The following is a 12,044-nucleotide window of genomic DNA, read 5'->3' as shown; positions in this document are numbered from 1 at the left end:
CACAATTGCACTCATCTTACATGCTAGTAAAGTAATGCTCAAAATTCTTCCAGCCAGGCTTCAGCAATACGTGAACCGTTAACTTCCTGATGTTCAAGCTGGTTTTAGAAAAGGCAGAGGAACCAGTGATTAAATTGCCAACATCAGCTGGATCATGGAAAAAGCAAGAGAGTTCCGGAAAAACATCTATTTCTGCTTTATTGACTATGCCAAAGCCTTTGACTGTGTGGATCACAATAAACTGTGGAAAATTCTGAGAGAGATGGGAATACCAGACCACCTGACCTGCCTCTTGAGAAACCTATATGCAGGTCAGGAAGCAACAGTTAGAACTGGACATGGAACAATAGACTGGTTCCAAGTAGGAAAAGGAGTACATCAAGGCTGTATATTGTCACCCTGCTTATTTAACTTCTATGCAGAGTACATCATGAGAAACGCTGGACTGGAAGAAACACAAGCTGGAATCAAGATTGCCAGGAGAAATATCAATAACCTCAGATATGCAGATGACACCACCCTTATGGCAGAAAGTGAAGAGGAACTAAAAAGCCTCTTGATGAAAGTGAAAGAGGAGAGTGAAAAAGTTGGCTTAAAGCTCAACATTCAGAAAACGAAGATCATGGCATCTGGTCCCATCACTTCATGGGAAATAGATGGGGAAACAGTGTCAGAATTTATTTTGGGGGGCTCCAAAATCACTGCAGATGGTGACTGCAGCCATGAAATTAAAAGACGCTTACTCCTTGGAAGAAAAGTTATGACCAACCTAGATAGCATATTCAAAAGCAGAGACATTACTTTGCTGACTAAGGTCCATCTAGTCAAGGCTATGGTTTTTCCTGTGGTCATGTATGAATGTGAGAGTTGGACTGTGAAGAAAGCTGAACGCCGAAGAATTGATGCTTTTGAACTGTGGTGTTGGAGAAGACTCTTGAGAGTCCCTTGGACTGCAAGGAGATCCAACCAGTCCACTCTGAAGGAGATCAGCCCTGGGATTTCTTTGGAGGGAATGATGCTAAAGCTGAAACTCCAGTACTTTGGCCACCTCATGCGAAGAGTTGATTCACTGGAAAAGACTCTGATGCTGGGAGGGATTGGGGGCAGTAGGAGAAGGGGACAACAGAGGATGAGATGGCTGGATGGCATCACTGACTCGATGGACGTGAGTCTGAGTGAACTCCGGGAGTTGGTGATGGACAGGGAGGCCTGGCGTGCTGCGATTCATGGGGTCGCAGAGTCGGACACGACTGAGTGACTGAACTGAACTGAACTGGAGACACTTCTTGTCACAGCCTGGGGGAGGGTGGGGTGGGTGGGAAGTGGCACAACTGACATATGGTGAGTAGAGGCCAGGGATGTTGTTAAACATCCTATAATGCACAAGACAGCCCCTGAAAACAAGGTAATTCTTGATATTCCTGCCCAGAATATCAATAGTGTTGAGGCTGAGAAACTCTTCATCTTGCTTAGGGAGAAAAAGTTCAGTGAAACTAGCTTAAAATAGCCCCTGGTCTGGTCAGCAATAACTAACACAAGGGTGTTGTCTTGCAATTGATCAGCAAATTCGTGCTTGGGGAATTTCCTGGCGGTCCAGAGGTTCACTGCCAAGGGCTGAGGTTCAACACCTGGTGGGGGAACTAAGATCTCACAAGCCAAGGAGCAGTCAGAAATAATAAATACATTTGTGCTTGCTCTCCTCTCCCTGGCTCCTGTATGGGAATGGGTGAAGTTGTTTTGTGCAGGATGCTGTGGAAGGAGATAGGGGTTAGGTGGGGATAAGAGATGGGGTCACACAGTGCAGAGTACAGGCTTTCGATCTAAGTTCATATTCCAGCCCTGACTACTTCCTCAGCTGTGTTCTTTCAGGCAAGTGACTTTCCCTCTCTGGGCCTCAGTTTTCTCATCTATAAAATAGGACAACTCTTACCTTACAAGGGCTTCCTTGGTGACTCAGCTGGTAAAGAATCCGCCTGCAATGAGGGAGACCTTGGTTCAATTCCTGGGAAGATCCCCTGGAGAAGGGAAAAGCTACCCACTCCAGTATTCTGGCTGGGGAATTCCATGGACTGTATAGTCCATGGGGTCACAAAGAGTTGGACATGACTGAGCGACTTTCACTTCACTTACCTTACCTTACAAGGTCCAGGAAGTTGGCTGTTGCTATGACTTCATCCTGAGGTGGTAGAGAACCATTAGAAGTCTTCGAACCTGGGGGGAGGAAAATCAGCTCTGGGTGGTTGGTGGGGCAGCCAGGAAGGGAGATGATTTACTCCCACAGTGGTTTAATTCCCTCCAAGCAGGTCCAGAAGTCTCAGTCCATCTATAATCTCTCCTCTCAGGGCCTATACTCGTCCTTTGGTTTAGTTCAGTACCTTAGGGGTTTGTCCCCACCGCGGTGCTCAGACTAGGCAGCAGAAAAACACACTGAAGTCAACAATTTGCGTTTTGGACTCCTTGCAGTCCATGAGGTCTTAAGAGTTGGACTGATTTAGCTACTGAACAACAGAATAACTCCTTGCTATGGGTAAGTTTCCTCCTCTCTGGCTGGGGGTGGGGACTGAGGCTGTCAAAGGTTGCCAGGCATCAAAAGACATCCCCCAGCCAGAACTTTTGTTTACAAGGCAAGACTCTAGCAGACAGGAAGCTGGGTTATTCCAGAGCATGGGGCTCCCAGGCTCCAGACTGGAGAGAGGAGGAAATGGGCCCTTTAGGAAAGGTTTGAAGGTTTTCCCCAGCCTGAGAAAGTGAGCAGGGCTCCGGGTGTCTTGGCTGTGACTGTTGTCTTTTCTTGAGTAATAGGGACTTTGCATCATACCCACTCTGATCTCCCAGAACCTCTGATTGGCCTGCAGAGCTTCTATTTGCTGGGGAGGGGATGTACTAGGAGTGCTGACTTGGGAGTCACAGCAAAAGATCACAGTAGCTAAGCCAAGCAGTTTCCATGAAGATAAACTGAAGTTGATTGAAGATCAAACAGTCCTGCCCTGAATGTTCTAGACTGGATAAAAACAGGAATTAAATGCTGTGCTTCAGGGGGGTGGCAGCATTATAAATACATTAAACTCTGTAAACTTACAATTAAATGCCATGTATTCAAAAGTAATAGCATTCAAAGCTTGTCACTGCCTATTTATTTTACCACATTTGGCTATTGCACGTGCTCTTGGAGTTATTCCCTTCTACATGGTGGAAATGCTGCATAATCGTGCACCGCTGCTGGCTCCTCCCAGTAACTCCTTCAGTGATGTCAGGTTGGCAGCTAGAAGTCAGCTGTGGTGGGAGTATTTACACCATGGAAATGGGTGGATGCTACAAATTTCTCCTTAAGACCACAGCCCCACCCACCCCAACATTTCCCTAAAGCCATTTGAAATCATTTTACCAGCACAACACTGGGTAGAGGACTCCCCAGACATGACTATGAATGAATTTCCCACCAGCTTGGTGGGCAGGGGGTTAGGAGCAGATAATGTGACTTAGAGAAATAAATAAATATACATGTCTGACATCTGAGTATTGTGGGTAAAATGAATACTTGCTGCAAATACCTAGTCCCTAGGACTTTCCTGGTGGTCCAGTGGCTAACACTCTGCACTCTCACTGCAGGGGGCCCAGGTTTGATCCCTGGTCTAGGAACTAGATCCCACAGGCTGAACTAAGAGTTTGAGTGAAGATCGAAGATCCTGCATGCCGCAGCTAAGACCCAGCACAGCCAAATAAATTAAAACAAACAAACAGAACCAAGCCCCAAATACCTAGTCCTGACATACTTGGGGACTCGTCTTTCCCTTCTCCTTTTGAGACAAGAGTGTATGCCCGCTCACAAAGCACCCCCTAGGGCACCCCAGAACACCCTGTGGTGCCTTCTGGATGGAAGAAGACCAGAAACGCCACAAGGGCAGGGACCGTGTTCACCGCTGCTTCAGCAGATCTTATCACCAGACCCCCTTCTCAGTCTCAGCAACTCTCCCAGTATCCCTGGCTTTGAAGCTAAGCAGGGCACAGTTGGGGTGCACAAGGGCTGGTTCTAGATGGGAGAACTAGAATGAGCCAGGAACCGGGGATGCCTGTCAAGCACATGATCTACCTGGGAGCAGGGAAGCTCGTTGGGGCAGTTCCTCCCCAGGGGACGTTTGGCAATGTCCAGAGACATTTTTTGTTGTCAGACTTCCAGGGGAAGGGTGCTACTGGCATTTGGTGGGCAGAGGCCAGGGATGCTGCTAAACATCCTACAATGCATGGGACAGCCCCCCCCCCCCACCCCCCCAGTCCCGCATCAGAGAGGATCCTGCCTCAAACACCAACAGTGCTGAGCCTGAGAAACTCTGGGACCGGAGACACAGTAGGGGAGAAACCCAGACAGGCAGGGTCTGGGAAGAAGCAGAGGAAAGGCTCGCCGCTGGCAGCCACTGACCCCTCCCTGCCCCGCAGCACCCGCTGCTGTGTGTGGCCGGTCAGCCTTGCGTTCTGCGCCCGGTCCTGTTTCTCTGGTCTCTCTCTAGTGACGTCCCTGTTTGTCTCTGTTTATCTCTTGGTCTCCTTTTCTCGCTCTCAGCCGTGCCATCTGCTCTGGCTGGATCTGTGTTCTGAGTCATGAGACAAGCATTTGGCATCAGTGCTCCCTCAGCCCACACTCATCACTCCAGTTGCCGCGACCTGGGAGCTGGGCCAGGAGGTCAGGGAACCAGAGGCTATAAAGACAGAGGGTCTAAAGGGTATCACTTTTCCCACCACCTCTCTTGTCTTTGCCCCCAGGACCCTGCTGCCTGCCTCCCTGAGGCCTAGAGCTCCAACCTGCTGTCACTCCACCCCCACCCCCAGAGCCTGTCCAAGTGGCCTTGCCCAACCTACTGATCCCTTCCTCCCCACCCTACTCTCAGCTCCTTGAATTTCCCCTCTAGCCTAGTCCAGCAGCTGTTACAAAACAACGGGGAACTAGGCAACCCCTCCCACCGGGGGCAGTAAGTGACACCAGGCTCAGGATGGCCACTGAGCCCAGTAACTTCTGCCAAGTGACCAGCCACTGGTGGCCTCTGCCCTGGCCCTGGTTTCCAGTTCCCAGGTCCCAGAGTTCAGAGCCAGGACATGGTACCCGGTGCTTGGAGCCCCTGCTCAACATCCAGGCTCAATTACCAGGACCCAGGGCCTGGTGCCAGGACTTTGAGCCCTGCCCCTCTCACTCCCCTCCCCAAGCAGACCCTGGGGGCCTGGGCTGCCGTGACCTGGCCAGCAGCGCCTAGGGTGGGTGCTATGTAGGACATGGACACAGCAGAAAACTCTATGACAATTTAAAAAATAAACTGGAGTGACTTTTAAAGTAAGAAGTATTCAAATAAAAACTTAAAAGGACTAGCAGTCTGGGCAGAGGGAAGAGAAAGACCAGGGTATGGATCTGCCGGGCTTCCCAAGTAGGGCTAATGGTAAAGAACCTGCCTGTCAAGGCAGGAGACCTAAGAGACGCGAGTTTGATCCTGGGTCAAGAAGATCCCCTGGAGGAGGGCATGGCAACCCACTCCAGTATTCTGGAGAATCCCACGGACAGAGGAGCCTGGTGGGCTAGGGTCCATAGGGTCATAGAGAGTCGGACATGACCCAAGTGACTTAGCACTCACGCATTAGGGTTGCCACATAAAATAGAGGATGCCTAGGTAAATTTGAATTTAGGTAACAAAAAAGACTTTTTAAATGTAAGAATGTTCTATGTCATATTTGAATATACTTCTAAAAAACTATTCCTTGTTTACCTGAAATTCTTACTTTAACAGGGGTCCTGTATTTTGATTTCTTAAATCCAGTAGCCCCACAGGAAAACAAACCCCCTCCTCCAGCTCTTACCCAGCTTATCTACCAGCTGCTTCAGGTGGAGAAACAGGGAGTGTTCCTATCACTGTGGACATTTGGGTAGAGGGAACTTAGGGGATTTTATTTTTTTTAATTATTCCTACTTTTATACATCTTCTCATTTTCTTTAGAGTCAGCATTAATTTATAATACAAAAAAAATCAAATTTTATAGACACTATGTACTGCATAGATTATTGTAATATACCCCTTTCATCCAGTCTCTTTTAATTCTTCAGCGGCTGCACGCAGGATTTTTGTTGCTGTGTGAGGGCTCAGTAGCTGCGGTATGAGGGCTTAGTTGCCCCGAGATGAGTGGGATTTTAGTTCCCTAAACAGGGCTAGAACTCACATCTGCTGCATTGGAAGGCAGATTCTTAACCACTGGACCACCAGGGAAGTTCCTCATCCACTTTTTAAAAAAATATTTAATTTAATTAATTAATTTGGTTGCACTGGGTCTCAGTTGTGGCATGCAAGATCTAGTTCCCCGACCAGGGATCAAACCCAGGCCCCCTGCATTGGGAGCACAAAGTCTTAGCCACTGGAACACCAGGGAAATCCATTCATCTGCTCTTTAAGATAATCTTTGGCGGAATTTCCCGCAGTGTGGCCAACCTAAATACACAAATAAGATGATTTTTTGACCAAGTGATATAGGCACCTGCTTTAAAATTCCATAGGGACAAAAGAGCATGCAATGCAATGTCTCTTCTGCCCTGCCTCTCGGCCACCCACTTTCCTTCCCCACTTCTCTGTGTGTCCTTCTAGAGACATCTCAGTGCCACAGCCTCGTAACTGTCTTCCTGCTCATACTGTCTTCCTGGCCCACCTAACTTCCAATTCTGCCCAGCTGGTGTTTCACCTCCAATCATGTTACCTTCTGACTTAACTGATTAATTATTTTTGACTGAGCTTTGTTATGTTGACGGAAGGTCTTTGTTGTGCAAGCAGGCTTTCTCTAGTTGCAGAGATGTAGGAGCTCCTCTTCACTCTGGTGTGCAGGCTTCTCGCTGCGGTGGCTTCTTTTGTTGTGGGGCATGGGCTCTAGGCATGCAGGCTCAGTAGTTGTGGCCCAGTAGTTTAATTGCCCCAGCCTGTGGAATCTTCTTGGACCAGGGATAGAACTGTTGTCCCCAGCATCACAAGGCGGATGCTGAACCACTGGACTACCAGGGAAGTCCCTTACCTCCCAACTTAAAGCCCTGCAGTGGTTTCAAAGAACAGACTTCCCAGCTAATCAGAACACAGGGCACTTGCTGCCTGATTCTTGCCCAGGTTCTGGGACACTTGGCAAGTGTCCCTGCTGGTCTGACACTCAATCACAGAAACACGACCCTCCTAGTATTCCCCTTACTCCCCCAGCTGGCCTGGGGTCCACGCTCTTGGCCATGTTTCCCTGTCAGATACTTACTGCACACAGATGGCATCTGTGGGGTGCCAGGCACTGCGGCTACAAAGGACACAGTAGGTAGGCAACCAGAGTGGAAGGTCCCTGCTCTTGTGACTCAGGTTCTGGCAGAGGAGCATTTAGTAGACAAATTGTTATGATAAAGCATCTGTTGTGTGAGGGTAGGTCCAGAGCTCTGGGGTCAAAGAAGGCCACCTAGAAGAAGACACATTTAAGAACTGAACAGTCATCAGCCAACTACGGAGGGATGGGGAGGAGGGCAGGCAGGGGATGGTGTCCCAGGCTCCATGCACAGTTCATACAAAGGCCCTGAGACATCGAGAGGAGCCACAAATCCAGGGTTGGGGGTACACAGAGAAGAGAAGGGTGTGAGAGCCGCCGGGTGAGCAGCACTCAGGAAGCCACTCCACGGAGCATAGAGAATCTTAGTTCCTGGACTAGGGATCGAACCCTCACTCTCTACAGTGGAAGCACAGAGTCTTAACCACTGGATCGTCAGGGAAGTCACATGGCTGTTCTGGAGAAACTAGATTAGAGGAGAGGACCGTGCTGCTCTTTCTAGGATGGCAGAAATGACAGCAGCTGGAAGGGTGTCGGAGCACTGGGGAGGGAGTGGGAGGCATTGCAGAGGTGAGGCAGCAGGAGTGAGTTCCCAGACACCTGCCTTGAGACACTGGTGGGTCCTGTGATGTTCTCTGGTTCTAAGTCCAGATTTGGACTTGAATTGGAGGTGCCCAAAAGTTGTCCACGTCAAGATGTCCTGCAGACACATATGTAGGTTGCCAACCTCAGGATAAAGGTCTGGACTGCAGACTCTTATTTGGGAGTCATCAGCATAAAGTTAACAATAAAAATGTTATCTAGTTCTCATGAAGTGTTAGACACTTTTCTAAGTTTTTTTCTTCTTTTTTGGCTGTGCCATGCAGCTTGTGGGATCTTAGCTCCCCAACCAGGGACTGAACCGAGGCCCACAGCAGTGAAGGTGCAGAGTCCCAACCATTGGACTGCCAGGAAATTCCCCCTAAATTCTTATACACATTAATTTATTGGTTCCTTACACCAGCCCTGTGAGGTATGTGCCTTTACTCTTGCCATTTTACAGGTGAAGGGGGAAACGTTCAGTACTGTCACCAAGCGTGACCACCGAATGACAGCCAGACTGGAACTCCAGAGGCCCAGCTCCAGCATCTGAGCTCTTAACTGGACCGTACAACCTCTCACCTACACAGCAGTTTAAGCCCCAGAAGAGGATGAGAACAACTTTAGAACTGTGAGAAGGGCAGGCAGTCAACCCTCAGGAATACTAGCACCTAAAGTCCAGGGTCTGAATCTTACTTTTAGGGTAAGCTGTCTCTGAAATTCTACTGTCTTAATTTAAAAAAATTGATTACCCGACAAAAACCAACTTGAAATGAATCACAGACCTAACTATAAGAGCTAAAACTATAAAATCTTACAAGAAAACATAGGGCTTGCAAAGCTTTAAAACATTGGATTTGGCAGTGATTTCTTGGATATGACATCAAAAGAAAAACATAGATAAACTGGGCTTCATCAAAATCAGACACTTTTGTGCATCAAACACTATCAGCAGACTGAAAAGGCAACCTATTGGATGGGAGAGAACAATTGTAAATCACATATCTGAAAAGTAATCTATATCCACACTATAGAAAGAACTCCTAAAACTCAACAACAGTAAACAACCCAATTAATAAGTGGGCAAAAGACTTGAATAGATACTTTTCCAAAGAAGATATACAAATGGCCCATAAGCACATAAAAATGATGCTTAACATCACTAATCATTGCTGTTTAGTCGCTTGATCATGTCCTACTCTTTTGCGACCCCATGGATAGCAACACTCCAGGCTCCTCTGTCCATGGGATTTTCCACGCTAAAGTACTGGAATCCCGACCCAGGGCTCAAACCCATGTCCTTTGTGTATCCTGCATGGCAGGCGGGTTCGTTACCACTAGCGCCACCTGGGAAGATCAAAGAAATTAGACCAATAAATGTTTTTTTCAGGGAGAAGCATTTTTTAACTGATGTTGTTTAAAATGAACGGTGATCTTAAAAAGCAGGCCGGTTTTTAGTTATTCTTAGTTATTATTATTCTTCAATTCTCCACCTTTATTACTTACACCAGGGGCAGACCCCAACCATCATTCTACCCTTGCTGGCCATTGTCAGCAATGCTGGGATCCAGTTCCACTCAGCCACTGTGGACCAGAGCTGAAAGCTAGGGGCTGTCCTTTGGAGGCATAAAGTTCTCAATCCTTAATTTAAAAAAGCTTCTCAGGGACTTCTCTGGTGGTACAGTGGTTAAGTATCTGCCTTCCAGTGTAGGGGACGCCTGGCGGGCAGCAGCCAAAACGAAAAATAAATAAAATCATTTTTTTTTTAAAGGAGATTCTCAAGCCCCGAGTAGCCGGCCCTGAGATCTGGATCAAATATTTCTTCTTTGTATTTCCATCCATTCTATGCCTGGTCTTTCCAACTGAGCGCCCCGACAGTACCAACCTGGCCCCATGCATCACCATATTCTGGCCACGTGAAAGTGAAGTCGCTCAGTCGTGTCTGACTCTTTGCAACCCCATGGACTGCAGCCTACCAGGTTCCTCCGTCCATGGGATTTTCCAGGCAAGAGTACTGGAGTGGATTGCCATTTCCTTCTCCAGGAGATCTTCCGGACCCAGGGATTGAACCCAGGTCTCCTGCATTGTAGACAGACGCTTTACCCTCTGATGCACAGGGAAGTCCAATGGGAGTATGTCTAATGTGGCTGTCCCGAAATGGAGTGGTTTAGGGAACGGGCTGGTAACACACAGGAGGTTTTGTTGAGCGGCCACTGGATGTCAAGGCACCTCAAGTTAGGGAGAGGGGTTTTTCAAACTAACAAAACTCTTTTAAAAACTCTATGTGTTAGCCAAGGAAAGCCTCACCCAGATCACTAACCCTAATTTGCAGGCAAGGAAATCGGAGCACATAGAGGTCAGGGGAACAGCGCACCGTTATAGAGTGAGTCACTGGCCAGGACTGGACACACACTTTCCTGACCTCTAGGCCAGGACGCCGGCCACAGCCCCGCCTCTGGCCCCGGCAGCTTCGATCTGACCTAAAGCGTCAACGTGCTGATGTCACCACGAGGGGGAGCCAGATGTCCGTTCTTGGAGTAGCCGGGCCCAAGCTGAGGGGTGGAGGGACTGCTCCTCCAAGAGTCTCATCCGCACAGCCGCGCGTGGAGCTGGTGGAGAAAGCGGAAGAGTTGGGTGCTTATAAGAGGGCCAAAGCTCTGGAGCAGTGGCTGGGAGGGAGGGAGGACGAGGGAAGGGCATTTGTTGCCTCCTCTGGTCCTGCCTGGTCTGGCCCTGTTGGGAAAGGAGCAGAGCTGGAGAAAGGAAGGGCTTTCCTGAGCACAGGCTTTCTGCCCCCGCCTCCGCTCCGCTCTGTCTTGCTTAAGAGCAGACCGGACATTCCTAAAGCTCCGGCAGGAAACCGGGAAATAGACGGGGAGGCCGGCGTCTCTGCAGCCCGCCAGTTCTTGCAAAGCAATGCTCTCCCCCGCGCCCCACCCCCAGGTCCTAGGCGCCTGCACCCTCCTAGGACTGCCCTCCTGACCTGCTGGCCCCTTCCTCCCAGCCTATGGGATCAGATCCATTCCGTGAGCTCCAGTCCCTGCAAGAAATTGTTATCCACCACCGACCTCCAGGTGGAGCTCATAATCTGTCCACCTAAACCTGGCTTTCTTCCAGGGTTCCTTCCCTCAGTGAATGGCACCAACACCCATATAGTTATTTGACTCAGAACACTTAGGAGTCATCCTTGACACTCTTCTCTTGCGTACCCCATTTTTCACTTCTCTCTACCTCTGGGTTTCCCCCTACTCACTGCACCAAGTGGCCATCGCATCTCACCAGAATTGTTTTGTGTCTGCACTCCCTATTGTCACTCCTCTCCCCTCTCAATCCCTCCCGCAGGTGGTATCTCTGATAATTTTTTATTTTTGGTAGCGAGTCTTGCAGGGATCTTAGTTCATCTCCAGCCAGGAATGGAACCTATGCCTCCTGCAGTGGATGTGTGGAGTCTTAACCACTGGACCAAGGAAGTCCCATCTGATAAACCTTTCAAATCCTTATTCTGATCGTGTCACCTATCTGCTGAAATCTCTCAACAGCTTCCCGGTGGCTCTTGCAGTAAAGACCAAACTCTTAGTAGCGTGGCCCATAAACTCCTGTGTGGTCCCGTCCTTCCTCCCTCTCTGGTCCCATCCTCCTCCTTATTCTCTCCGTTTCAAATGCACTGGCCAAGGTCATCACAGGCCCTTTGCACCTGCTGTTTTCTCTGCCTGGAACGAATCCCACCCTTCTGTCCTGTTAACTCCTACTCTCTCAGATCTCCGCTCCAGCATTGCTTTCTCAGGGACGTTTTCCTTGACCTCTGTGATCAGGGCAGGTCCCTCATTACTCACTCTCCTAGCCCCACATGCTTCCCCTTCATGTATCTGTCATAGTTGTAACTGTCCATTTGGTACTATTATTTATTTAATGTGCATTTCTTCCACCAGACTGTAAGCTCCATGAGCATAACGACCATGTCAGTTTCTGTGTGCTTGAAAGTCTCTAGCACCTCTGTGCCTGGCACATAGTAGGTGTTCAATGTTTCTGGAATAAAAAAGTAAATTCATGTGGCCCACGTCTTTCCGAGAGTTTCCCAGGCGGCTCAGTTGTAAAGACTCTGCTTGCAATATAGGAGATGCAGGCTTGATCCCAGGGTTGGGAAGATCCCC

Source organism: Ovis canadensis, chromosome 1 (assembly GCF_042477335.2).
Source record: "Ovis canadensis isolate MfBH-ARS-UI-01 breed Bighorn chromosome 1, ARS-UI_OviCan_v2, whole genome shotgun sequence".
Classification (NCBI taxonomy): domain Eukaryota; kingdom Metazoa; phylum Chordata; class Mammalia; order Artiodactyla; family Bovidae; genus Ovis; species Ovis canadensis.
This window is presented reverse-complemented; position numbering follows the sequence as displayed.